Raw genomic sequence first — 26900 nt, forward strand, 5'->3', positions numbered from 1 at the left:
CGATGTTCTGAGGAGGAAATAGAATTCCAGCGCATTCCTCGGCCAGAACGGAGTGAACTTACATTGTGATAATACTGAATAATGGCTTTCAGGTTTTCCAGTCACCCGAAGGACAAAGCGCAGGAGACTTGACGGATGGCGGCAGCAGGGTCTAAATATCAACTATCTTGACAACGTAACAGCTACAAAGTAGCTGCCTGAAGGGGGTTGTGACAGGACTGTGCGGTGTGGAGGGGGAGGTATGGAAGGAAGAGGGTGTGCCGAGACCCTCAGACCTCACAAAGCGGGAACCAAGAGACACCAGCAAACAGCGAGGAAATGGGAATAGACTTATAATCGTAACGAGCCTTAATAGAATCCTACACTATGAGGAAGAAGACAAGCAAGCAGAGGCACACGACGGCGCTTCCAAAAGCTTGTGGCAAAATAGAATTAAATGTTCAGTTGATTTTGGTGGAGAATTTGTAGAAATCTACACACTGCCTTTTCGTCACATGCATTTTTCCATGAACTTTCCAGGGCCCCTTGAACGCACGTAGCTACATTTTCAGGTTTTTATTTGGCGTCATTTAGCCAGAGGAAGCTTGATCCAAGGATAGACTGAGAAGAAGAGGCAGCTCCCGGTTGAAGGGAAGACATGGGATGGGGGCGGGGGGTGGGGTGGGGATGATGGTGCTGTGGAATGTGGAAGACAGACGTGGACAGGGACAGCCCCATCACCTCAGGAGCCTGAGGGAGCAGCTGGGACAAGGACAGGCTTCTATCATCCTGGAACACACAGCGGACCAGGAGAAGGATCGAGAATGCTGAGAGGGAGAGAGAGAAGCCAGACACGGCAGGCCAGCACCGCCTCGGCACCATAGCAACGCACAGGCTGGCCGACCCAGAGACTCCCACAAACAGAGACAGAAATAAATGTTGGGACGCACCAGTGATTGGCTGAGGAGGAACTAAATTGACAAAAAAGGCGGGGCGTCCGGTGTTCCGGGGACTACATACAGAAATGCCCAGTGAAATTGCTAACGATCAAGCAAGAAACATACAAATGCGCAGGCCTGCAAAGCTAATCAGAGAGAAAACCCAAACCGTGGGCTGGGTCAGGGTGTCCTCAGGTGCAGTAGGTTCCAGAAAGTCTGAGAGTATAAATCAAGGGTCCCGGCGGAGAAACACGTGGTCTTAGGACACCTCTTCCAGTCTATTGTCTTTTCTAAGAGTTGTAGGAATGGGTCCCAGGTATGTGAGGACTCAGATGCCCAGTGGCCAAGCAAAAGGATCTCCACGAAGAACCCACAGAAGAGGAGACTTTGTCAAAGAACTCATCGTCCCACCCAGCGCAACAGCACTGATAGTTAATATTGCAAGGTAGCGTGCACATATCCTTATGACAGGGAGAAGAGCTTCAGAACACAGAAGAAAGTATGATATGGGCAAAATTAGCCGGGCCAACAATATCAGCACTTTTCAACTCGGAGAACAGTTTATGGCAAGGACGGAGTTAGAGATAACGATAGTACGGAGAATTCTTATCTTTATTAGAAGGTGTTCAAAAATCTTGCTTCATGTCTGAAATTGACCATTGAGAAATACAGGTTTAAGGGTTTGCTTTGAAGTTAAAATGTAGCCATCATTAGAAATAAAATCTAACTGTGCTACATCCAAATTACCAGATGGGGAAAAAATAAAACAGATCTTAATATAGCAAAAAGGGAAAAAAAGGGGGAGGAGAAACATTAAAAAGAGAAATCATAAAATAAATATAGTAAAATAAGAATAAATGTGTCTGCTCTAGCAATAAGTACTCAATGTCATGGATAAATACTCTGCTGGTTGTCCAGAACTCACAAGTTTTGCATATTTGTACTATAGAGAGAACAGGAAAGCATTTGGAGAATCCCATAGAAACCCAGGCAGAAATGTAGGTGGGGCCACAGCAGGGCTGTTCAGGGGAGTGACTGCGTGTTCAAAGCTGATTAGCAATGACTGCAGCCTTAACGACATAGATCCTGCATCACACGTTGCTGGGGGAAATAGAAAAAGCACTCAGCCACTGTGCAAAGCAGCCTGGCAGGGCCTCAGAAAGTTAAACATAGACTTGCCATACGACCCAACAATTTTACTCCAAAGTATACATCCAAGAATGTTGAAAGCATATGTTCCCAGAAAATCGTGTACATGAATGTTCATAAAAAATTATTCATAACAGCCCCAACGTGGAAGCAACCCAAAGGCCCATCAACTGCTGAGAGGATAAAAAAAAATGTGGTACATCCATGCTGTGGAATAGTATTCAGTCCTGAACAGAAGTGAGGTGATGATGCAAGCTGAAACAGGGTGGAACCTTGGATATGTGACACCGGGTGAGAGAAGCCAGACCCAAGAGGGAAAGCGGTGTAGGATTTCATGTGTGAGGAATGTCCACACCGACAGAGGGGCTGGGGGCTGGGGTAGTGGCGTTAGAGCTGACTGCTCTGGGTACACGATTTCTTTTGGTAGCAGTGGGAATGCTCTGGGATTAGGTAGTGCAGCACAGTGACCCTCAAATGACACTTGAGAGTGGTGAGCTCCGTATGAAGGGAAGCACATCTCCATAGAGATAATCAGAATGGAGCAGAGACTCTGGAACTTGGGTTGGGAAGGATGCTTCTGGAGTTATGGGCTGTGTGGCGTGGGGTGTGTGGCTCAACATCTCTGGGCCTCAGTTTCCTATCTCTACGATGGAGTTAGTAACACCTACCTTACAGGGTGCTGGGAGGGTCGAATGTCTTTATGCTTGTCAGGTGCCTGGCATACTTAGCCCTGTGTAAGGGATTTTAAAAAACAGGGGGCACCAGCGCTGCTGCTCAATAGGCTAATCCTCCGCCTGTGGCACCGGCACCCCGGGTTCTAGTCCCGGTCGGGGCGCCGGATTCTGTCCTGGTTGCTCCTCTTCCAGTCCAGCTCTCTGCTGTGGCCCGGGAGGGCAGTGGAGCATGGCCCAAGTGCTTGGGCCCTGCACCCGCATGGGAGACCAGGAGAAGCACCTGGCTCCTGGCTTCAGATAAGCGTGGTGCGCCAGCCACAGCACGCCAGCCGCAGCGGCCATTGCGGGGTGAACCAACGGAAAAGGAAGACCTTTCTCTGTCTCTCTCTCTCTCACTGTCCACTCTGCCTGTCAAAAAACAAAAAACAAAAACCAGGGGGCATGTGTTCAGCCTCGTGGTTAAGACACTTGCATCTTACACCCGGGTGTGCGGGTTAGATTCTCCGCTCTGGCTCCTGGTTCCGGCTTCCTGCTAATGCAGACCTTGGAAGGCAGTAGTCAGTAGTCGGGTTCCTACACCCATGTGAGTTCCCGACTTCCAGCTTTGGTTCCAACTGGGGAGCTATTGCAGGCATTTACAGAGTGAACCAACAAACAAGAGTGTGGGTGCTCTCTCTCTCTCTCTCCCTCACAAATCAATAAAAAACATTGTTGTAAATTTTCAAAAAAATAAATGGGCCCAAGGGGATTTGCAGTAATGCATGTAGCAGAAACACATGAGTAAATGCCCTGGGTGGTTATGCACAGATTTATAGTCATTTTTGCAAAGGGCTCAGGAGAAATGAAAAAGAAAAACAAAAGAACCAACATGTCATGGCAGTGCCAGAGCTCATGTGCTTTTTTTTTTTTTTTAGAACAATGTACATGGGAACAGGTGCTGTGTCGTAACGGGTAAAGCTGCTGCCTGCAGTGCCAGAATCCCATATGGGTGCTGGTTCGAGACCTGGCTGCTCCACTTCTGATCCAGCTCTCTGCTATGGTCTGGGAAAGCAGTGGAAGATGGCCTATTTCCTTGGGCCCCTGCACCCATGTGGGAATCCCAGATAAGGCTCCTGGCTCCTGGCTTCAGCCTGGCCCAGCCCTGGCCATTGTGGCCATTTGGGAAGTGAACCAGTGGATGGAAGATTTCTCTCTCTCTCTCTCTCTCTCTCTCTCTCTCTCTCTCTCCTTCTTTGCAACTTTAACTTTCAAATAAATTAATACATTTAAAAAACAGCAGCAGCAGTAGCAGCAGCAGACATGTCCCAGCCCTTGATCTGCTAAACGAAGGAGCAGGGCCCACACCTGTGCCTGGGCAGTCCATACTCTTCTCACCGAACACAAATTAAGCCACCAGAATGTCAGTGCATTCACAAAATAGCTATACAGCAAATTACCCTCTTGGACCAATTTAATAATAATAATATCGGATTGCAATAGGAAAGTGCCCTTTTGCTATTTGATCTGCTTGGGAATGGAAACAATAGTATTTATTGTCAGAAACAGCAAACCAAATCCCTGGGCTGAAGGTAAAACCAAATCTGCAATTTCAGAGTACCTTCCTCCCTGTATAGTACTGAGACGAAAATCATATCCTTTACCCTTTAAGAATCACAAAAAAGGACAGTAAAGATTCAACTCAAAAATTCATTTAAAAGCCAATTAAACCCCGGGGCGGGGGGGACAGAAGAAGACATTAATAATGATAAAAGCTGAAATTTGGTGACATAGGACCCAGAAAACAACTGAGGTATAAAATAAAATTAAGAAGTGGGCAGGGCCCAGCACCATGGCTCACTTGGCTAATCCTCTGCCTGCGGCGCCGGCATCCCATATGGGCGCCGGGTTCTAGTCCTGGTTGCTCCTCTTCCAGTCCAGCTCTCTGGTGTGGCCCAGGGGGGCAAGTGCTTGGGCCCTGCACCCGCATGGGAGACCGGGAGGAGGCGCCTGGCTTCTGGCTTCGGATGGGCGCAGCGCCAGCCGTGGCGGCCATTTGTGGGGGTGAACCAACAGAAGGAAGACCTTTCTCTCTGTCTCTCTCTCTCTCTCTTACTGTCTGTAACTCTGCCTGTCAAATAAATAAATAATCTTTAAAAAAAATAAGAAGTGGGCTAAAATACTTAAAACTAGGTCAACATATAGAAAAGCCAAACCAGAAAAATAGAAGTGTGGTGTCCGTCAGAGGAACGGACTGGAACCACCTGGCAGGTGAGCGAGGGGCAGAAGGAAACAGCACCTGGTGACATTCTGGTGTGGAAACGGCGACGAGGATGAAGTGGGCCATGTTAAAGGGAGATGCGAAGACAAATCTTCATTTAAAGAATAAAAAAAAGCTAAAGAGACGAACGATCATGGTACAAACAAAAACAATCTAAGAACCGCTCTTAAATAAGTGTAGGTATTCCTCTTTCTTGTCAACCTTCAAAGAACGTCTGTGAAATCAAGGCTATTCTCACAACACGATGTTGATAAATACATCTTTCAGTGACAATAGCAGCCTTTGAGTTTAACGGCAAAGAACCAAAACAGTTGCTGTAAAATCAGGAACAAGCCACGGATGTCTTCTGTCATTCTTCTTTACTATTTCACCAAAGTTAAAATGCTCGTTCTGAGTTTCCTTAGTAAAGCAGATGTAGAATTACCCTTCCCACACACGATGAACAGGGCTATCCTGGAAGACAGGCAGCTGCAGAAAAGACTTAGCACACTTGGTTAACGTCGGAGGCACGGTGAGTGTGTGCTTGGGCATCCTGTGTAACCCGGCTCTGCAACTGAGAGGCAATGCAATGAGACAGGACAGGGAGGCAAGGAGGAATATTGAAAAGGAAGAGACTTATGTTGATTGTGTGGTTACATGGCTGAAAAGCCTTAGTCAACCAGCTCAGACACTGTGGGCGTCAACACCCAGTCCAGGATTTGCCACATCATAGAGTCACGGCCCTGGAGCTAAGGAGGATGTGTCCCAGTGGGCAGAGACAGGCAGCAGGTAGAAAGCCAGGACACGCGTGCTGTTGTGTTCACTATTGAAAGAGACTGTGGGGGAAAAGTGTGGAGGGCACCAGGAGGGCAGGGAGGGTCGCTCCCCGAAATTACTTTCATCAACGCAAAACCTGGCAAAGCCCAGATGCAATGCCTTCCACTCTCTTTCTCTCCCCTCCCTACTTCCTTTTTGAAGTTGACAAAATAATCTCTTTTTTAAGATTTATTATGTGAAAGGCAGTGTTATAGAGAGAGAGATAGAGAGGAGAGAGGCAGAGAGAGAGAGATCTTCCATCCTCTGGTTCATTCCTGCAATGTTTCCATCGTCTGGTTCATTCCCACGCCAAAGCCAGAAGCCAGGAACCTCATCCAGGTCTCCCACGTGATGCAGGGGCCCAAGGTTTTCCAGGTGCATTAGCAGGGAGCTGGATTGGAAGTGCAACAGCCAGGACTGCAGTGTATGGGATGCCAGCACTGCAGGTGGCAGCTTAACCGTCTGTGCCACAGTGCGGGGCGGGGGGTGGGGCGGGCAACAAAATAGTCTTAAAGTTTGTCTTGAAACAGTAAGAGGGAAAGAATAAAGACAAAACTTTGAAAGAAGTGTAATGGGGGCACAGGGAAGTGAAGTACAAAGATTATTATATGGAGACATTTTACAAACTACATTATTAAATGACAAATATCCAAAGGGTATGGTTCCGCATCCACAAATACAGAGTGAGTTGGATGAAATGGTATTTCATTCCATGAAGTTCAAGTTTACTTGTGAGTTGAGAGTCTTAACGGTAGTGGGTTAACATTCTGTGCCATTTCAGCAGACACCTAAAAATGTTAACACATATTTAATTTTAAGTTCAACTGGGAATCTCATATTTCTCAGCTACTGCAGTTAATGAATCCAGGAATTAAATTCCTGAAGGAGTAACATATGACTCTGAACTTAAATGCAAGTTTTTGGAAGTGTGAGCAGATTTTATCTATGGAAAATCCATGGATACTATTATGTATTTTCAAAAGATTTATTTGTTTATATGAAAAGGAGAGTTAGAGAGAGGTAGAAAAGGAGTGGGGAGAATGAAGAGAGAGAGAAAGATCTTCTATCCATCAGTTACTTCTCAAACAGGGCTGGACTGGGCAGAAGCCGGGAGCCTGGAACTCCATCCAGGTCTTCCGTGTGTATGGCAGGGGCCCAAGCACTCAGGCTGTCTGCGTTTGCTCTCCGAGGTGCATTAGCAGGGAACTGGATAGGAAGTGGAGCAGCCCGGACTCAGACACAGGATCACGGTGTGGTGGGCAGGGCTTAACTCACTGTGTCTTAAGGGTGGTCCTGTGATAAAGCAACACCCTGACATTCTGTGTCCTGTTAGTGTCAACACAGGGAACACTGGAGTTGAAGGTTTTTTGTTTTTTTTTTTTCTATAATAATTGAAAGCTACACTGAGCTAAACCTTGGCAGTTAGTACATAAATACTAAACACTTAGTACTTATTTAAAGTACTTATTTGCTTAGTTCAGTATGGGTGAGACTGAGAGAACTGACTCCTTAGATTTTCTTAGAGATGTACAGCAAATTGCACAGAAAGTTAAGACACGAATGATAAGACAAGAAAAATGCTTCAAAACAAACAATAAAACATTGTGAATCTTACTATACACAAGTTTTTTAATCAGTATGAAAAGGACAACACTAGTTCAGAAATAGCTCAAGGGCATAAACTCATTGCATTGAATCATCTCCGGTCTGTTCTGTCTTTTATTTGCTTTGGTTAATTAAATTTTTAAAAGCTCAGGATTGATAATATTGACTGGTGGTCTGTTTATATTCTGAATCCATTTTTCTAAATTTGTGTTAAATGTTTTTTCTCATTGCTTGATATAAGAAAACTTTTTGTCATATGTTGCAAAATCTTTGTAATTTGTTGTTTTTATAACAGTTCATGATGTTCTTTTCAGTGAAGAAATTTTTATGTGGTTAAAATTATAATAATTTCACAATCTGCAATATTTAATTATATATACTTTTCTACATTAAACTTATTTACAACATATATTCATTACTTTTATTTAAAATAAATAATTAAAATAGGAGAAAATGCTTACAATATAATTCTTGATGGTTTAATTTCTTTTGTAAATATGGATCACAGTTAGAATACACAGGGTCAGAAATACTGACAAAGAAGCCACTGAGAAGCAAAACTCATGCACTGTTGTCAAGGCTTTACCTGGGAAGATTCAGCCTACACACTTTCTTTATGAAACCTAATGATATAAATGTAAAGAAATTAAGAGTTAAATGCAGGATATTAGAAAAGAAACTACAAATTAGCAGTACCAAAGAAACAGAAGGTAGATAATAAGAAATGAAACTCCCTATATATTAAGTACTTAATATATAGCCAGTATCTAATCCATATTGAATTTAAAGCCTTTTATATATGACATATATGTCCATAATGTTACATATTACATATGGAAAATCTTATGCAAGTATTTATATATATGTATGCATATTTAGAAAAACAGCAGAGTATAAACAGAGCACAAGTCAGTACTGTTATATCACTAATATTTTTTAAACATTGAATTAACCACATGGAAATATATTATATAAATTAATATGACTATTAATAAATAAACTCTAGTTCTGCTTCTTTAAGAAATAGGTAAATTTATGCTATTTAGCAAGAAAATGAGAAGAAAATTTCCTCTTGAACATAAAAAATTATGATAAAATGGTTTTTAAATTTTTGCAATAAATAAATTACAGAATGAATAGATGAATCAGTTGTGCTTTACAAAGGGAAACTTTTATTGCAAAAAGCAACTCAGAACTATAGAACTCTGGAACAATTAAGTAACTAAGATAGAACTGTTTAAAGTTATCAAAAGTTTATTTTCCACAGAAAAGCAAACAAAATGCTTTTATGAAAGTACATTTTTGGGGGCCAGTGTTGTGGCACAACAGGTTAAAGTGCTGCCTGTGATGCAAGCATCTTATATGGCTATTGGTTCAAGTCCCGGCTGTTCCATTTCTGACCCAGCTCCTGGCTAATGCGTCTGGGAAAAGCAGTGGAAGATGGCCCACGTCCTTGGGCCCCTGCCATCCACGGGTGAGAACCCCTGGCTCTGGTTTGGCCCAGCCCTGGCGGTTAGGGCAATTTGGGGAGTGAACCAGTAGATGGAAGATCTCTCCCTCTCTCTGTAGCTCTGCTTCCCAAGTAAATAAATAAATCAATAAATCTTAAAAGAAAAAGTAAAATAGTTCTTGGACAGTGAATACTATGGAAAAACTGTTAACAGATTTCAAATGCTTTACACCAATATAAACATCTTTTACAAAAAGAGAGAGTGGATTTTTTAAAATTTGTACACAGGTTCAGAGAACAGTTAGCCCTATAAACACTACCCATTTCCTTTTATCAACTCTAACACTAAAGCTGAAAAAGTAAAAGTAAACTTGCATTTGAACAAAACCTGAAAATGTTAAATAAACTATAAAAAAATGCCAGTAGAATAAAACTTTTTTTTAAGATTTTGTTTTTCCTTAAGCAATTCAAGGATCTTTTAATGTTAGGAAATGTATAAATATGTTAATTTATCAAGAGAAAAAACGTACACATAATCTCCTATTGAAATGGGTTGTAATAAAATTCAACACTCATTCTAAGACACAAAATCCAAACCCAATACCTGCTAGTGTAATAGAAATTATATTCTTTTTATTATTATAGATAGCTCTCACTCCAAAATCAACAGCTAAATCATACTTTAGGATGAACAACCAGGCCTGGAGCCGTGGGGTAGCGGGTAAGGCTGCACCGGCCTGCAGTGCCAGTGTCCATATGGGAACTGGTTCGAGTCCCGGCTACTCCACTTCTGATCCTACTCTCTGCTGTGGCCTGGGAAAGCAGCAGATGATGGCCCAAGTGCTTGGGCCCCTGCACCTGGGTGGGAGACCTGGAAGAAGCTCCTGGCTCCTGGCTTCGGATCTGCGCAGCTCTGGTTGTTGCAGTCAATTGGAGAGTGAACCAGCAGATGGAAGACCTCTCTCTCTCTCCCTCCCTCTGCCTCTCCTTTCTTTGTGTAACTCTTTTAAATAAATAAATAAATCTTAAAAAAAAAAAAAAAAAGAATGAACAACCCGGCCGTTGTGGTATAGCCGCGCTTAGGACACTGCAGCCCTAGGGGACAAACTGCCTGGGTTCAAGTCCCACCTTTGCATCCTGGGAAGCAGCAGACGATGGCCCTCCTGCTTGGGTTCCTGCCACAAACACGGGACATCCAGATGGAGCTTCAGCTTGGGCCTGGTCCAATCCCAGCTGTTGCTGCTGTTTAGGGAGTGAACCAGCAGATAGAAGATCTCTCTGTCTCTCCTTCTCTTTATTGCTCTGCGTTGCAGACAAATAAATAAATCTTAAAAAAAAAAAAAAAAAAAAAGCAGGGGCCGGTGCCGTGGCTCACTTGGTTAATCCTCTACCTGCGGCGCCGGCATCCCATATGGGCGCCGGGTTCTTGTCCTGGTTGCTCCTCTTCCAGGCCAGCTCTTTGCTGTGGCCCCGGAAGGCAGTGGAGGATGGCCCAAGTGCTTGGGCCCTGCACCCGCATGGGAGACCAGGAGGAAGCACCTGGCTCCTGGCTTTGGATCGGCGCAGCGCTGGCCATAGCGGCCATTTGGGGAGTGAACCAACAGAAGGAAGACCTTTCTCTCTCTCTCTCTCTCTCTCTCACTGTCTATAACTCTGTCAAATAAAAAAAAAAAAGCAAAAAAGGAATGAAAAACTGGAGTCATTTGTATTTAACAAAGAAAGAAATCTCGCATTTGCAGCCATGATCAATGCAGGTTTTAAATTCTGGCCAACTGAACAACACAAGAGTGCAAAATGAGAGCGATGGCTGAGAGACATCACGGTTAGTGTCAGAGACATGGGCTGGGCTCACCTATCTGCAGGACCCACACGAGCAAACTAAAAAATTACTATGCTCTTGAGTGACTTCGGAGGTAAATATGATAAAAATAAACATATGTAAAAGGTTGTTTTTCTACATACTAGTGATCTCTTGATTTTTTAAAAAGCCATTCACAACAGCACAAAAACATGGCATGTCCAGAATGAAGTTCACAAGCAATGTGTAGAAATGCGATACAATGGAGAATAAGACCTGTAAATGGAAAGGTATACAATTAAAAATACATAAAATTATCAGTTCTCTCTGTAGAGTCTAGAAGTTTCCTGGGGTCCTACTGAAAATACCAGGGGGACTTTGGAGAGGGTAGTGTTTGATAAAGTTCTGGTACTTTCGAATTGCCAGGAACACTTTGAAAACGGGGGAGGATGAGGAGGGACTTGCGCTCTGGGGTAAGCAAAGTGTGACGAGGCACTTGTAGCTTTGGCTTTGCTTAAACAGTCTGGCAGAATTGCAGGAGCAGACAGATAAATCAATGGAACAGCACAAGGAGAGTGGAAGCAGGCCCGTGTAAATATGAATTTCATATAAGATAAATGTGGCATTTCCAATCAGCGGGGAAAAGGTGAAGAATTCAGTAAGTCAAATTGGGTCAATTTGCTGACCATGTAGAAAAAATAGATTTTTACAACACAACGTGCGCTGACGAAACTTCACAGGAAAAAATATTTCCATGCGGAGTTTGATACCATAGAAAGGAAAAGTGCATGAATATTTATCTGGTGTCCTGGTGTAAAGTCTTCCAGAGAGTATATAGATATATAAAGGCATTGTTCACTTAAAAAGCTAATAAATTTGGTTATTTCAGAATAACAAAATTATTCATGTCCAGATAATCAGAAACAAGACAAAATGTTAGACCACAAACTGGGAGAAAGGATTTTTGCAACAAACATGTGCAATACCCTTATAAGAGTACTTACAAACCCATAATTAAATGACAAACAAGGGAAAATAGGCTAAAACGATTAGCAGGAAATTTTGTAACAAATAATCACAATGGCTAATGGATGTAAGAAAAAAAAATATTCGGGCCAGCGCCGTGGCTCACTTGGTTAATCTTCTGCCTAAGGTGCTGGCATCCCATATGGGCGCTGGGTTCTAGTCCTGGTTGCTCCTCTTCCAGTCCAGCTCTCTGCTGTGGCCCAGGAGGGCAGTGGAGGATGGCCCAAGTGCTTGGGTGCCTGCACCCGCATGGGAGACCAGAAAGAAGCACCTGGCTCCTGGCTTCGGATCAGCGCAGCGCCGGCCGTAGTGGCCATTTGGAGAGTGAACCAATGGAAGGAAGACCTTTCTCTCTGTCTCTTTCTCTCACTGTCTATAACTCTACCTGTCAAATAAATTAAAAAAAAAAAAAGAATATTCATTCTCAACAGATATTATGATGTTGCAGTAAAAAGGAACAATACATTTAATGTATTTAGCTCAGTGCCAGCACATAGAAAGTTCTAGGTAAGTATTTTAGCTATTCATATTATGAAGATGATTGTAATGTAGATGGTGATATTTCCTTCTAATGATCATGGTGTATGAAACAGGGGTATGAGCATTAGTCTATCTGTGGAAGAACAAATCCATAGGTTTCTAAAGCATCAATTCTGAATTGCATATGTTAAAAAAGTGAATGTCTTAAATTTATTTATTTATTTGAGAGGTAGTGGGGAGAGAGAGAGTGAGAGAGAGAGAGAGACATTTCTTATCCCTGGTTCATACCCCAAATACCCACAACAGCTGGGCTGAGCCCGAGCCAGGACCATGGAACTCAGTCTGAGTCTCCCATGTGGGTGGCAGGGAACCAAGTACCCGAGCCCCATCACTGCTGCCTCTCAGAGTACTCACTACCAGGAATGGGGGCTGAGGAGCAGAGCTGGGATTCAAGACTGATCTTTCTTATATGGGACCCTGGTGTCCCAAGCAGAATCTTGCCAAGGTTTTGGGATGGGTTCTTCCTGTATTTATTCTGATGAAGTCACATGAACTCTTCTCTAAGGATTTATTTCCAGGATGTTCACTGCAATGTGGATTGTAACAGTGCCCATACCACTGAGCTCAATAGGAGATTGGTAGAAACATAGGCAGAACTTTAGATGGTGATGAACAATGACACTGTGGAAAGCAGTTCACTGACACGAACTCAGTCCCCGTGTGTCAGGTGAAATCGGTACTTACACATATGTATGGAAGAAACGTGCAAATGAATTTAAAAATAACCAGTATTCACTTATCTTTCACTGGTGGGCTCATGGGTGCCTTTTATTTTCTTTTGTGTATGTTTGCGTGTGGGGGCATTTTTCAACATTCTCTACAATGAGCAAGCGATAATCTTATAAACAGAAGATAAAGGATTTTCCCACGGTGGCTATTTCTTTTCAGTTTTCATAAGAAGACTTCTGGGAATTTGAAAGCTGAGGTTTGGGGCGAGCATTCCGGATTTGCCTTGTAACGCCCTCTCTGACAGTCCTTAATTAACAGGTGATGGAGAACAGCTCTCTGGACAGAGTGGCAGGAGCCTTGCAGCAGCCAGGTGCTGAAGAAGGTCTGGAAGCTTAATCAATCTGGGACACGGCACGTGCTTGCTGGTGGAGCAGCCCGACGCATCCCTCTTATCGACATCGTGTCAATAGGAGCAGAGGCATTTAGCTGTATAAACACAGGGCTTGAGCCGCAGTACCCTAAATGCTTAGCCAATAGATCAGGAATTAAATATAGACCCACAGGCTGAGGTTGGAAGGTTCTCTAGGGAGTATCCCGCCCAGCTCCACGCACCTGTTGGAGTCTTCCCTGGGGTTGGTTGGGAGTCTCTGTGACCCTGCAGGGGTGTCTGCATGCCCTGCTATGGGGCCGATCAGCTTCCCAGCAGGAGGCATGGAGCTCCCATCTGCACCTGGTGCTGCCCTCTCATAGGCTGAGGAAGGCACATGAAGGCATTTGATGGAAATGGACTCCCTCCAAAGGCCTCACGTTTGGCCATTTGCATGTTGGGTAATAGAGCAAGTCAAACCCCCAAATTTCCCATAGTGTTTCCTTCTCCCTTAACTCAATCAACAAACAGAGCAGACGCTGAGTATGGACTCCCATCTGCTTCTGCTCTGATCTCTTGCCTCCACTGGCCACCAGAGTTTTCTTTTTAAAATGCAGGCTGAGCAGGCTGCTCTCTGGATGAAAGCCTTCAGAGACTTCCTGTCGGCTCTAAGACGAACAGTCCTGCGAAGCCCTGCTCGTCCACCCAGGCTTGGACCTCCCGCCTCTCTCTGCTTCCTCCTCCATCATCTCCCCCACCCCATGGACAATACATTTTCATTCACTTCCTTAACACTTCCTCAATCTTCCTTCAAGAAGCCTTAAGATTTGAAATCGAGGGTGCATGCCTGCTGGCTGTGTGTTAGCACACCATATCATGGCTGAAATCCCAAGGTATGGCTTTGCAATTTCTTTTTCTCTTGATCAGCACCTCGTGTGGTGCATGGCCTACCTGTAGCTACTCCATTTATTAAACACATGATCAAATGCATGTTTGAGATTAAAACAAGGAAGAACAGCCTGTATTTACAGGAAGCTTTCAGGAGATAGACTGGTGTTAAGTGCATTCAAGAGATGGCCTTGGATAGATGTGCAGTGAAGTGGCGACTGCAGGAGAGGAGCGGTGACTGATCAAGTCTGTTTGCCCACAGGTGGACTCTGGGTGGCTTTTAGAGAGGCAGAGATGGGAGGAGGAGTGGCTGGAGAGAGTTCTGTTAGCAGGGACCCGGTACAGAAAGCCTGGAAGTCCACACACACACACACACACACACACCCAGCAGGAATGGAGCTCTGGAATGTGCTGCTGGCATTTCAGACTGCTCTGGCAACTGCAGAACTCCTGCAGCGTGCCTGGCCCTGGGCCCCCCGCAACCTTGATTGGGCTCCAGCCCGCCAGTTCCTTGCAGCTGCCCCCTGACAATCAGCTCCGAGGGTGCAGCTGAACCCGGGCGGTGGGAGTGGGAGGGGCAGGCCGCCCTGCCCACCGGCAGCACCATATGCCCACGTCTGAGCCTATTCCAGTCATGTCCCTTGGCTGCCCAGCTGTCACTGTCATAACGGCGGCAGCCTCGGCTGCAGAAAGTGTGTGGTTGGGGGGACCCTCTGGTCTCCTTAGAACTTTACTGCTGTTGTTATAGCTTATCAGGACACGGGCCGCCTTCTGTTGGTCTCTTGAAAACGGCTGTAATTCCCATCCATCATGGGGGCGAGCCAGCTGCTGCAAGGGCAGCTGTCGGGGAGAGGGCTCTGCAGGCTCCCCGATAGGCTGGCCCTGACCCTGGGGAGGTGGCAGCTCCCGGCCAAGTGGCTTTCTTGGGATGGCATTTGGGCCAACTCTTTTCTCGTAACCCGGAGGTGATTGCCTTCTGCTTTGTTCTATGGCCCTAGTCTGCTTGTCCTTTGCCTTGTATCCGCCCTGGACCATGAACTTCCCAAGGGAAGGGGCACTGTCTAGGTCACAGACAACTTTGGCTATTGGAAACTTTATCTCGGAGTTTAATATTTTCCTACATTAGATAAGGGACACATAATAATTATAATAAAAGTAGGTGATATATGCTGAGTGCTGTTTTGAGCATTAAAACCTTACTAAGATTATATAATTTACTTTTCAAAATAATGCCATGTGATAAGTATATGATTTCCAGGTAAAGAACCCCATCCCAAGAGGTTGTTTAACCAGGGCCGCGAGAGGCCTTTCTTTCTGGCTCCACAACCATGCCTTGTTTTAGGAAAATGTGAGCACAGCAAAATAAAGGAAAAAAATCACCAAGAATGTCATTTTCCAAACACAACTCATTATGATCTTGATAGTTTTCCATTCATTACTTTTCTATAATTGAGCTTATATTATATAATCAATTTTATCTTATGCTTTTACAGAATACATTATCACATAAACCTTTTACATCTTGTGGGTTTACTGGCCTTTACTGTTTCTTTCTTGTCGCTTATTGGGTTGAATCCAAGTTTCACCTGTTCAAATGAACAGAGTAGTGTGTGTGTGTGTGTACGTGTGTGAGAGAGAGAGAGAGAGCGAGAGAGAGAGCAAAGGAGCGAGAGAGAGATACTGCATTGCTAACCTCTTGTTAAAGTTTGTACGTGCAGGGTCTCATTTAATCCAGGGTAACTCTATGAGGTAAAGGAATGACTCCCACATCTTACTGATTCAAGAAACACTAACAACCAAGGTTTACACAGTTAAATAAACCACTCAAGTTTACGTGGTTGGCAAGGGGCAATGCCCAAATTCAGTGTGGTGTCCGTTGGACAAAGGCCATGTCTACAGTCGGATTCCACAGCTTTTTCTAAATTAATGTTTTTATTTTGAAGTTTCAGATTACTCTCAGAATTGGGATTTTAGTGTCAAGGGGATATTAGTGACTTGTTAAGATGAGTCACAGAAACGGACATTCTGTTCTTGTTGCATTTCCCCTGTCAGCTTTGCATCTTATCACTGAATCTGTTGCTAGGGTGAGTGACCACCCCAGTTCCCAAAGGCTTGTGACAGCCCCAAGTTTACTTCTTGCTCTGTGTCCAGCCTGTGGCAGCTGCATGCTATTCCAAGTGGCCTCCCTCTGGGACCACCGATGGAGCAGCCAACCACCTGGAATCTGGAAACAAATTTCTGGGTATTTCCAGCTTAGCCCAGAAGAGACACTTGTTCATTGGCCAAAACCAGTCACGTGGCTCCACGTGTCCTTGACGGAGGGAGCTGGAGCTATCTGGTGAAGGCCTGATGGCTAAGTCATAAAAGTTGCTCACTTGGTAGTGAGAAGAGTAACATGGTGGTGCTTGCTTTGACACTGCTGTTCTTGGTCAGTCCTAGAGTTTCTTCATATTTTCTTGGCCAGTTTTCTTCTGTTTTGTAACTTGTTCGTCCCGTGCTTATTCCATTTATCTGTGATATCTCAATGCTCCTCGGACATGCTTTCTCTGTGTGGCCAGGTCCCTGAATGGGTCTTTGGTGAGTGAAAACACATGGTGTCTCAAAGCCCTGTGTCCGTAAGATATTTTAAGCTTGTACATGTACATAACCCTATTCATTTACTTCTGTTTTCCCGAAGAAATGAGTCAGACCTCATGCTCTCTGGAGGTTGAGTTATTTCAAGCTAAGTTCTGATTTGTGAAGAATCAATGAAAAATGGAGGGGATTTCCTGAGTGTCCAGGGATGGGGAGCCTGCTTTGCCTTGGGCTTCCTTCCCTACTGACCCAGCAGTGTTCCTTGAATCTACCTTCTCCTACCCATCCCCCCTGCCCTATCCTCCACTGCCAGGGGACCCTGGACAACTGGAACAGCCTCCTCCCCAACACTCCCCATGGGCTGCTAGAGTAGAGGCCATTCTAACAATGTCATTCAAAACCCTTCCCAGTGGTCCCCCTTCCTGCCAGCGGGGGTCAGTTACCAAGGCCATACACAGCAGGGTTGTCGGTGGGAGGCGAGAGTACATTTTATCATTCCAAACTGGTTTTGTGTATATTAGGAAAGTGTTCACCTATCACATTAAACTAGAGTCATTGGTTTTGATGAGGCCATGAGTCAAAGTAAGCCCACGTCAACACTGAGAGGAAGCTATGCAGTTGCTGATAGGGAGCAGGTGCAAAGCCATTGAACTTCTCAGTGATACTGAGAAGTCTGGCAAAGATTTGGCAAAGATAATGAGATCATGCATCAATGATGAAGTCTGGGCCTCTGCAAGCTAAAATCCAAACTTGATAGTGTCCATGAGCCAGTCCCAAGCCAGCTTCCTTGTCCTCTCCCCTCGTGCACACGCACCTTTCAATGCCTACAGTAGGTCCGTTCTGATCATGTCTCCGAACTCCTCTACCCTACAGTCTCCCCCTTAGCTCCTGGCGAAGGAAGGACTCTTTTATTTATCTTTTTATTTTTGATTACTTAAACTGAATTTTGGATTCTTACATAATGCTTGTTCGTTTTTATAGGGTTTGGATCCTTGCTCACTGCTTATCTTGTATTTTCCCCAGTTGTCTGATGTCCTACTCTCTTTTCTAGATATTTATCTGGAAGCACAACCGGGGTGTTCTTTCAGTGTCCAGTGTCAGTCTGTAGAAGGTGTTTCACTGCTTGGCAATGGCTTTGAACTTATGATCTAATTAGCTCCTCACAGCAGCCCCTGGAGATAAGCATGAGCATTTTATATATGAATTAACCAGGGCTGAGACACGGTGCACTGTCAGTCAGCTCGGCATGGCAGGGACCCAAACTCAGGAACAGAATCTATTTGCTCCTGGTGCTTGCTGGTTTCCCACAGTGCCCACCAGGGCACACAAGGCGCTCAGTAGAGCTTTGGGGGGGGGGGTGTGAATGCGCCAGGGTCACATCTTATGTCTGTGGCTTTTATTCACTTACCACATGACAACACTTTCACAAACTACTTTTCGGGACATTTTACGTGCTGAGGACTGGAAACTCAACTTCAAGGCTGAAGCGGCGTGCTCTCCTCCCTTGGGGCTTGTTGGAGGCTGGCTCCTTGGAGAAAGGCATCCTGGTCTGAGGCGGCATGGTCTGGCTGGGAGTGTGGGTGAGAGCAGAGTTCTGCTGTAGGAGGAAGACACTCCACTGTGGTTTGAAAAGCCACTCAGTGGGTTCAGTTATGTCTCAGAGACCCCAGAATTGCTTTGTGTATGGACGTGGGGGTCAGACCATTAGAGGATTCTCCAGTTTTTGTGACCATCATCCCCACTGATGCCTCCATGCCCATGGAGGCCTGTGAAGTGCTTAGAATCAGTGAATCAGGGCAGGTTATCTGCCCCCACCCCGGCAACAGCGATGGACGAAGAAGAGCCAGGAAGGCAGGTGCACTGGTTCACTTCTTGGGCTTTGATGCTCACCCCTATGGCTCCTTGCATAAGTAACCTGGCTGGGGAAGCTCTTGACCTGAGGACAGAGGGAGGAAAGGAGACTATACCCCCCAACCACCACCCTAAGCACCATGCACAATCAAGGGTTGGAGGGGGGCTGGATTACAGGCTTGGATTCCAAGTGTGGGGGGGAGGTAGTGTGGGGAGCAACTCGGACTAGACTAAGTTACTGGAATTAAGACTAATTCTATGCATCTGCTCTCCCACAATATGGCGCTGGGAGAGGAGTAAACAACTTCTACACAGCTGCCTCCAGTTCGACCAATAACCTGCAGGAGCTGATCCTACTCCTGATTGGAGGAGAGCAGCATACTCGGCATGTGGGTAGCAGAGTTGGGATTGGTGGAAGAGGACTATAAAGGAGGAGAGAGACAACATGCACCAGGAACATCCGGATAACATCTGAGCAGCCCCCGAGAGAGCCGGCCGGTGGTGTGCCGCTCCCCCACGGAAGTGGGGGAAGTGGCAGGGGGAACTGCCCCTCCACGGAGGTGGAGGGGTCGGCAGCCAACCCAGGAAAGACCAGCAGCAAACCCAGGAAGGGCCAAGCAGACAAAAGAACAGCGCAGGGTTTAGTGTCGTTCCTCCGCGAATGGGGGAGTGACAGGTAGTTGATTGAAGGCATCAGATTAGTAGGTTTCATAAAGGGAGTTTTTTTTCTTTCATTATTAGAGTACCCTCTCAGGCATGCCAACCACACCTCTCCCTGCCAAGGATGCCGGGAGATGGAAACAGCAGGAGAGGACTCTAAGTGAGATTAAAGATGCCGGAATTTTCATGGGAAGGATGAAAAGATCTGGAGAGGCGGGCATGCTGAGTGCCTGGGTTACGTAAGGCACGAGGGTCAGGTTCACTGTTTCCCAAGGCGTCAGGGATGCCCTGGCGGGCAGGTCACCAGCATCACTGAGAAGTTCAATGGCTTCGCACCTGCAGGCCAGGGCCGACTTTGGGGCACGCGCGGGGGCGGGGCAGTCCAGAAGTAGCCTCCGGGAGAGCAAGGCGGGGGATGTCAGGACCCCTCAGAACAATAGAGGCCAGATGGTGCTGCTTAGCCACCAGCAGCCACGAGGAGGCAATTACCTTAATGAGCGGTGGAGCAGCCCGGGTGGCTCGTCCTACAGAGAAACAGAACAGTGGATGGAACAGGACACTTCCTAGGGGCAGCCAGGACGGGTACTACTCTACTTGTTCTATCAGGTTTTCTTGATTTCTGAAGAAATAATGAAGGTTGACGGGAAGCTCAAAGGAAGTTGTCCTCGATAAATATGGCCCGAGTCTCTGCCTCGTGTCTTGTCCTGAGCTACTTTTGGGTCCTTGAACCCTTGGACTGAAGAGAGGACTGTATGGCCAGGAGGAAGGCCCCTGCAGCACCCTGGCAAGTGCGCAAGGTGACGATTGCTCTAAGGGAACGCCAGCCACGTAGTCGGGCAGCTCCACCTTGAGGAAGGTCAAGAGCCAAGGTGCATTCCAGACATCGCATCTCTCTTCACAAAGACCACCTGGAAGGGCCTGGAAAAGGCATAGCTGAGGCACCAGCTCAGAGGGGAGAATTTGTAAGGTTCAGGCAGGCACCACTCATTCTCTCAGATGAAAAATATACTTTGACTTCAAGGTGTTTATTTTGGTGCTGTATGTCCAACAGGTAAAAAGAAATCCACATGCCTAGGAGCAAGGGGTGGAGAGAAGAGTTGTCTTCCTGACCATGGCTTGAGGAGTCTATGCTTCCTTCCCTGAAACTCTGGCTTCTGCAGGTGGACAGCATGCGAGTCCCAAAGGGGAAACGCTGCTGCCTGAGCGCGCGGGGCTCCTTGTGCCCAAGGACCAGTTGGCAAGAAGAGTTGTGCTCCCGGCACTGGGTGGGTGGTAGTGAATCCTCAGGTGTGCTGCCCAGGTTCCCCTTCCAGGGAAAGCACGTTGCCCTACCTCCTGGCAGTGCATTGCACCTGCTTCTTACCTCAGACGTGCCTCAGCTGCAGGTAGGGGCTCAGCCAAGGGCAGGCTCCAGCCCAAACCCAGCCAACTTGTGACCATTCTGAAGGAACCACTCCAGCTGCAGATTTCTAGGAGAAGTGGACCAAGCCCACTGTCAGGTTTGCATTGCTTGTTGAACGTTCCCAGGGTCCATCCTGCTTCTTTCTCCTTCCTTCCTTGGGCCTCAATCCCCCACCACTACCCTGGCACCTCCCAAAAGACACCTGCACTGTCAACACACCTTTGAGATTTCCTCTTTCCAGGGAACCCTACCTGCAGCAGACGCTGGTTCTGAATGTTTGGGCTCGGGTCCAGGCAGCATGTTTTTCTTGCAGGTGACTCTGCAATCCAGCCAGTCTAGGAGATAATCCGTGCAGTCTCCCACTGCCTCCTGCCTTCATTTACTTGTGAATCTCCCTTGCAAGCTCCTTGCTGTGTGACAGGTGCTATGAGGCTGACTCCAAGCAAAGCCTTACCCTCTGAGTGCTTCTGTGGGTAAAGCAAAGAACAGAGGGCCAAGTACCAGGGGTGGGGTCCTCAGGGCATGTGAGGGAGAACCAAGGCGAAGAAAGATGCAACTAAAGCACAGAGCCAGTGAGCCCTGGGCCGAGGAGGCCTGTGGGCATCTTCAATTCCATCTAGAAAGGGTGGAGAAAGGCTCAGCATCTCACCTCTTCCTCCCAGCGTCTGGAGTCACAGGACAAGAACTTCTTCCCTGAGGCCCAGCAGGAGTGCAGTCCACACTCTGGGTTTGCCTCTGACCTTCTGGTCTTGGGCGGACATGGCAGGCTCTGTTTCTCTACTCACTTAACTGTCTTGGTTTTGCCACAACCCAAGCCCCCCCTCTCTTTCCTGGCTGCTTCATTGTCCCCACTGGTGGAGAGGAGATCTTTGAGGATGACGTCGCACTGAGGTTGCTCAAAAGGAGATGGACTAGGACCTGAAGGAAGCTTCTTTGTCCGTGCTAATGAAATGTTAAGAGGCAATGGTAGCCGGCGCCGTGGCTCAATAGGCTAATCCTCCACCTTGCGGCGCCGGCACACCGGGTTCTAGTCCCGGTTGGGACGCCGGATTCTGTCCCGGTTGCCCCTCTTCCAGGCCAGCTCTCTGCTATGGCCAGGGAGTGCAGTGGAGGATGGCCCAGGTGCTTGGGCCCTGCACCCCATGGGAGACCAGGAGAAGCACCTGGATCCTGGCTCCTGCCATCGGATCAGTGCGGTGCGCCGGCTGCAGCGGCGGCCATTGGAGGGTAAACCAACGGCAAAGGAAGACCTTTCTCTCTGTCTCTCTCTCTCACTGTCCACTCTGCCTGTCCAAAAAAAAAAAAAAAAAAAAAAAAAGAGGCAATGGTGGGACCCTACTGGGGCTGGAGCTGGGGCAGGAGGAAACTGGGGAGGGGGAGTAGAAAAGAGAAGAGGCAGAGAGGTGAGGAGAAGGCATCCCAGGGGGCAGCCTTGGCAATGACCTGAGGAAAGTGAACCTGATGGTCACATTCCAGCCAAATGCAGAGCAAGTCACATCCTCTGCAGGCAGGTCAGGGACCTGGGCTCTGCTAGCTGGTGCTGGGGTCGCCTGCATTGCTGGACCTGGCTTTTACACTCAGCACCTTGTAAGGAGTAGATTTACCACATGGCCCAGCCGGACTGGGCCTGGGCTATCTTTCTGCATGTCCTGAAGCTTCTGAGTTTGAATAATTGATGACCCCTTTGCAGGCAGCACTGAGGCTTTGGCTGTTAAGAAATTCACATGAGACCACGTCCACCCAAGTGGGCTCAGCATTCGCCCACCCGGGGAAGGTCTGCTCTTTTCATTAGCAGTGTGTGTGAGTGCATCTGGTGAATGCCTGCAGTTAATAACAGAGCCGGCTCCGACTCCTGGGTGAGACTTGCCTAAGGGGCTTAAAATATGGAGAGTTGCTGCTAAAGACCTTCCCAGATCTTGGCCATGTGAGGCTGGAGACTGGGCTGTGCTCACAATGTGTGGTGATGCATAAATATTAGCCTTAAATAACTGTGAATACCTTGTTTCCTAAAAAGATTAGTGGCTCTTCCTCGTGTGATAAATTGTGTGAGTTACAGTGCAGACCTGTCTTCCCACTGTATTATCCTGCAGCCCTTTAAATAACCGAGCCCAAATTATGCTCAGCAAGCTGTGGGCAACGCTTGGGCAAGCTTTAGGCAGGGAAGGGTAATTTGGATTCATCCTTCTTCCGGTCCTGCCTTCTCCCTCTCAAACCTTGAGTCTTCTCTCTCCCGGTCTCTTTCTCTGTTTCATGCACTCTCTCTGCCCATCTTCTTCTGCCTTTCCCTTTGCCTTCCTCTGAAATTCAGGCTTCTCTATTCTCATCTCCATGGGATAAAAAGAAAAACTCTTAGGGGTTGTGCTAGGCACCTCAAGTTAGCAAAGTTCTAAGCTGTTCACTTCTCCAGTCTCATGTGCACCTAAGGGTAACCTAGAGAAAGCAGACATTCGGACTGCACCCATGATGGAGAGGCGTGGAATGAGACACAGGGGTTAGGGAGCTAGCTCAGTGTCACCCAGCGAGTGAGCAGGTAGAGCCTTGACTTGCTGCAGCCCGGCTGGCCTCCCGGCCGGATCCCCCAAATATAATGTTCTTGCTTCTTCTTGTCCCTGGAGGCACCGCCTAGGGTGGGTAATGGAACCATTGCATCTGCCTTTCAGGGATGTGTTGAGAGACTCAAGCTCTCCAGATTCAGTGACAGGGTAACAGGTGCCTCCCCGCCATCTCCGCCTGGCCTGAGCCTGGGACAAATGAAATGGAGGTATCACCCTTGGGGGAGCAGTCAACCCAGGCTGGCAGCCTTTGGCAGGTGTGCACAGGTCCCCCTCTCTGTTCTCTATTGGTCTCACCTGATTTTCAGGGGGCTGATGTGACAGAACTGAAGTAGATCAGACCACTTGGTGGTCCGGGTATGCCTGGGAGAGAGAGCAGCCGACGTGTGTGGTCTTGAAAGGACCCATATGTCATTGAGCCCTTCACGCTTTGGGGTGGGTCTGTCATGGGTCACTCCACAGTTGTGCATAACCTAAGGTGGAGGGATATCTTGTGACTATTTTTCTTTCTTTACAATCCGTTTATTACAATAAATATCTATATAATACCATAACCCACAGATGTGAAGGGTGTAGTTTGCTGAGTTCTGACAAGTGTGTATACCAGGCAGCCAGCCTCCTTTGTAGATGTGCTTCATTTTCTGCACCCCCTGCAAAGCTCCCTCCAGCCCCTCTCTGAGTCAAGCCCTGTGTCCCTTGCTGAGGCAGCCTTGGCTTGATTTCTGTGTTCCTGCTGGATGCTTGCCTGTTCCGGCCCTTCTCACGAGGCGATCCCAGTGTGCCCTTTTTTGTGTCCTGCTCAGCAGGATGTTTTTGAGATTCTTCCATGCTGTTGCATCTATCGCTGGGATTTTTTTTTCCATTCTCATTTTTGAACAACATCTTATTATATTACCGTAAAACAATTTAAGTTCTTTATCATTCCTCAGCTGGTCGACGTTGGATTATTTCCAGTTGTTGGCTTTAAGAGAAGAACATTTGTGTACAAATCTTTTCATAAATAAAACTTTTCTTTCCTTTGCATTTTTTGAAACTAGCTTGGAGTGGATTTTCTGGGTTAAGTGGCAAGTGTTTATGTGATCTTACAACAGTTTTCCAAAGCGATTGCCCCAGTGTACAATGCACCAACAGCCAGCTTGCTCCACATTTGGGGCTGTCAGTCTTTTCAATTTTAGCCATGAACTAGGTATGAAATAGCATCGCATTGTGGTTTTAATTTGCATCTCACCAATGATTAAGGATGAGGAACATCTTTTCATGTGCATATTGTTGATTCCTGTATCTTTTGTTTTTGAGTGTGAAATGGCCATTTAATTCTTTTACACGTTTTATATGCTAGTTTCTTTAAGAGATGTCTATTTATTTATTATTTTACTCTCAGAGAGAGAGAGAGAGAGAGAGAATGTTCTGCTGCTTCATTCCTCAAATGCCCAAAAAAAGCCGAGAACCAGGATCTCCATCTGATTGTCTTATGCAAGGGGCAGGAGCCCACACACTTGAGCCCTCATTGGCTGCCTCCCAGGAGGCATTAGCCGAAAGCTAGATCAGAAGTGGGGCACCTGGGATTCAAACCAGCACCCTGATACTGAATGTGGGTATCCCAAGAGGTGGCTTGGACACCTGTGCCATAATACACACTATTATTATATTTTTACTGTTAATTTGTAAGAATTCTTTATATATTATGGGATCAAGTCTTTTATCATATAGATGCGTGTGCTGTGCATATCCCAGCCCCCAAATTTTGCCTTGTCATTCACTTTTCTCAATACTTTATTTCCTGCTGATGCTGTTATGGGAGAGAAACCTTGATTTCTGGCATTTCCAGAGCTGTTCTTCCAGCATGGGTCTCGGGCACATTAGGCCCTGGAATAAATTTCTGGGTCAGGCCAGCTCTATGTGACCAAGGCCAGCCGTGGCAAGCTGACTTATCAGGACAGTGAAGACAGCCCCTTGTTGCATCCTAGACGTGTTTGAGAAGGTAGGGGCCGGTGCCGCGGCTCACTAGGCTAATCCTCTGCCTTGCGGCGCCGGCACACCAGGTTCTAATCCCGGTTGGGGTGCCGGATTCTGTCCCGGTTGCCTCTCTTCCAGGCCAGCTCTCTGCTGTGGCCCAGGAAGGCAGTGGAGGATGGCCCAAGTCCTTGGGCCCTGCACCCCATGGGAGACCAGGATAAGCACCTGGCTCCTGCCTTCGGATCAGCGCGGTGCGCTGGCCACGGTGGCCATTGGAGGGTGAACCAATGGCAAAGGAAGACCTTTCTCTCTGTCTTTCTCTCTCTCACTGTCCACTCTGTCTGTCAAAATAAATAAATAAATAAATAAAAGAGAAGGCAGGGAATGGGCTGGCACAACGTTGCAAGGGTCAGGAGTTACTATACACACTGGTGAGAAAAGAAGAGGCAAGAGATCCCACAGCTGATCTCAATGGAACCTCACTGTTTTCTACCAAAATAAGACTTGGGGGTGTTTGCTTTCCTGAGCCTCTCTCTTTAACATTCGAAGGCTAGGTGCCTTGGAAGCATTTCACTGAATCCCAGCAAGAGGGAAATGAGCTGAGGCGCAGCAAAATGGAGCAAGCTGCCCAGAATCCCACAGGCAGCAAGTGGTGGAGCTGGGATTGAATCCATGCCTGTTTCACTCTGGGGCCCAGCTCATTCCACCAATCTACACGGCTTCCTCCGTTCCATGCCTTGGGCCCTAAGTGTGCTCTCTGCAGCTGTACAGAGCAATTTAAATCTTGCTCCCTCCAGACTGTTTTACAAGTAATTTCCATGGCACTACTAAGTCATCCTTTCCCTCTAGGCTCAGGGTGCGTGGTCCTTCACCACCAAGCTGTGGACAGCTGCTGTTCTGCCTACCTGCTTCTGTCCAGCTCCAGTTTTTCGGCTGAGGCACCCAGAGAGGAGCACAGTATGCCAGTGTGTACCAGGTGTGCACAGCAACACGGCGTCTGCACGCAGAGACGATGTGGGCTTGCGCTGTGGGGTGGCGGTAGGGGCCCTGGAGGGGGCACAGGCCACACTCCCTCGCTGGGGGTCAGTTGAGCATCTGTTCTTGGCAGCACAAAGGGTGAGGGGTAGCCTGCTGAGCAGTGGGCACAACAGAGGGGTCCTCTGTCCTCCGCCACCCCCACCCCACCCCACCCCACTCCAGCTCCCACTCGGGAAACAAAATGTAGTCACACACTTGGAATGGATAGAAATTGTGTGCATTTCTCTGATGCAAGTAACGAAGAGGAATCTGATACAAAGATATGGGGATGGCGCCCGGGGTTTATGAGAGAGTAATTGGAGAGAATGGACTCCCCAGTCACACCCCAAATCTGAGAATTATGCAGGGGTGGGACAGGCAGGGTGCTGCTGGCAGAAGGATCTCCATCTGGGGTGCAGCGGGTTAGAAATGTCCACCCGTCACCCAGAATAGATGCCACTGAAGCTGCAAGCTGTCTGCATCTGGAAGGTCTGGCTGGAGATTTCAATTTAGGAGTTGCAAGCACAGAGCTGGCATTTCGTGTTCTGGGACTGGATGAGATCCCAGGCCGTGGGTGTGTAGGAGGAGAAAGGGCCCCAGACAGAGCCCTGGGGGGCATTGGTACTGTGTTTTTTTTTTTTTTTTTTTTTTTTTTAGCAGTTGAACAGACAAGGAGAGAGTGAAGGAGGCAGTGAGGAATCAGGAAAACAGCAGGAGAGACTGGAGCAGACTCTCCCAGGGCAGCAAGAGATG

The sequence above is a fragment of the Oryctolagus cuniculus genome, chromosome 18 (assembly GCF_051225735.1).
Source record: "Oryctolagus cuniculus isolate XC-2025 breed Fujian yellow rabbit chromosome 18, ASM5122573v1, whole genome shotgun sequence".
Lineage (NCBI taxonomy): Eukaryota > Metazoa > Chordata > Mammalia > Lagomorpha > Leporidae > Oryctolagus > Oryctolagus cuniculus.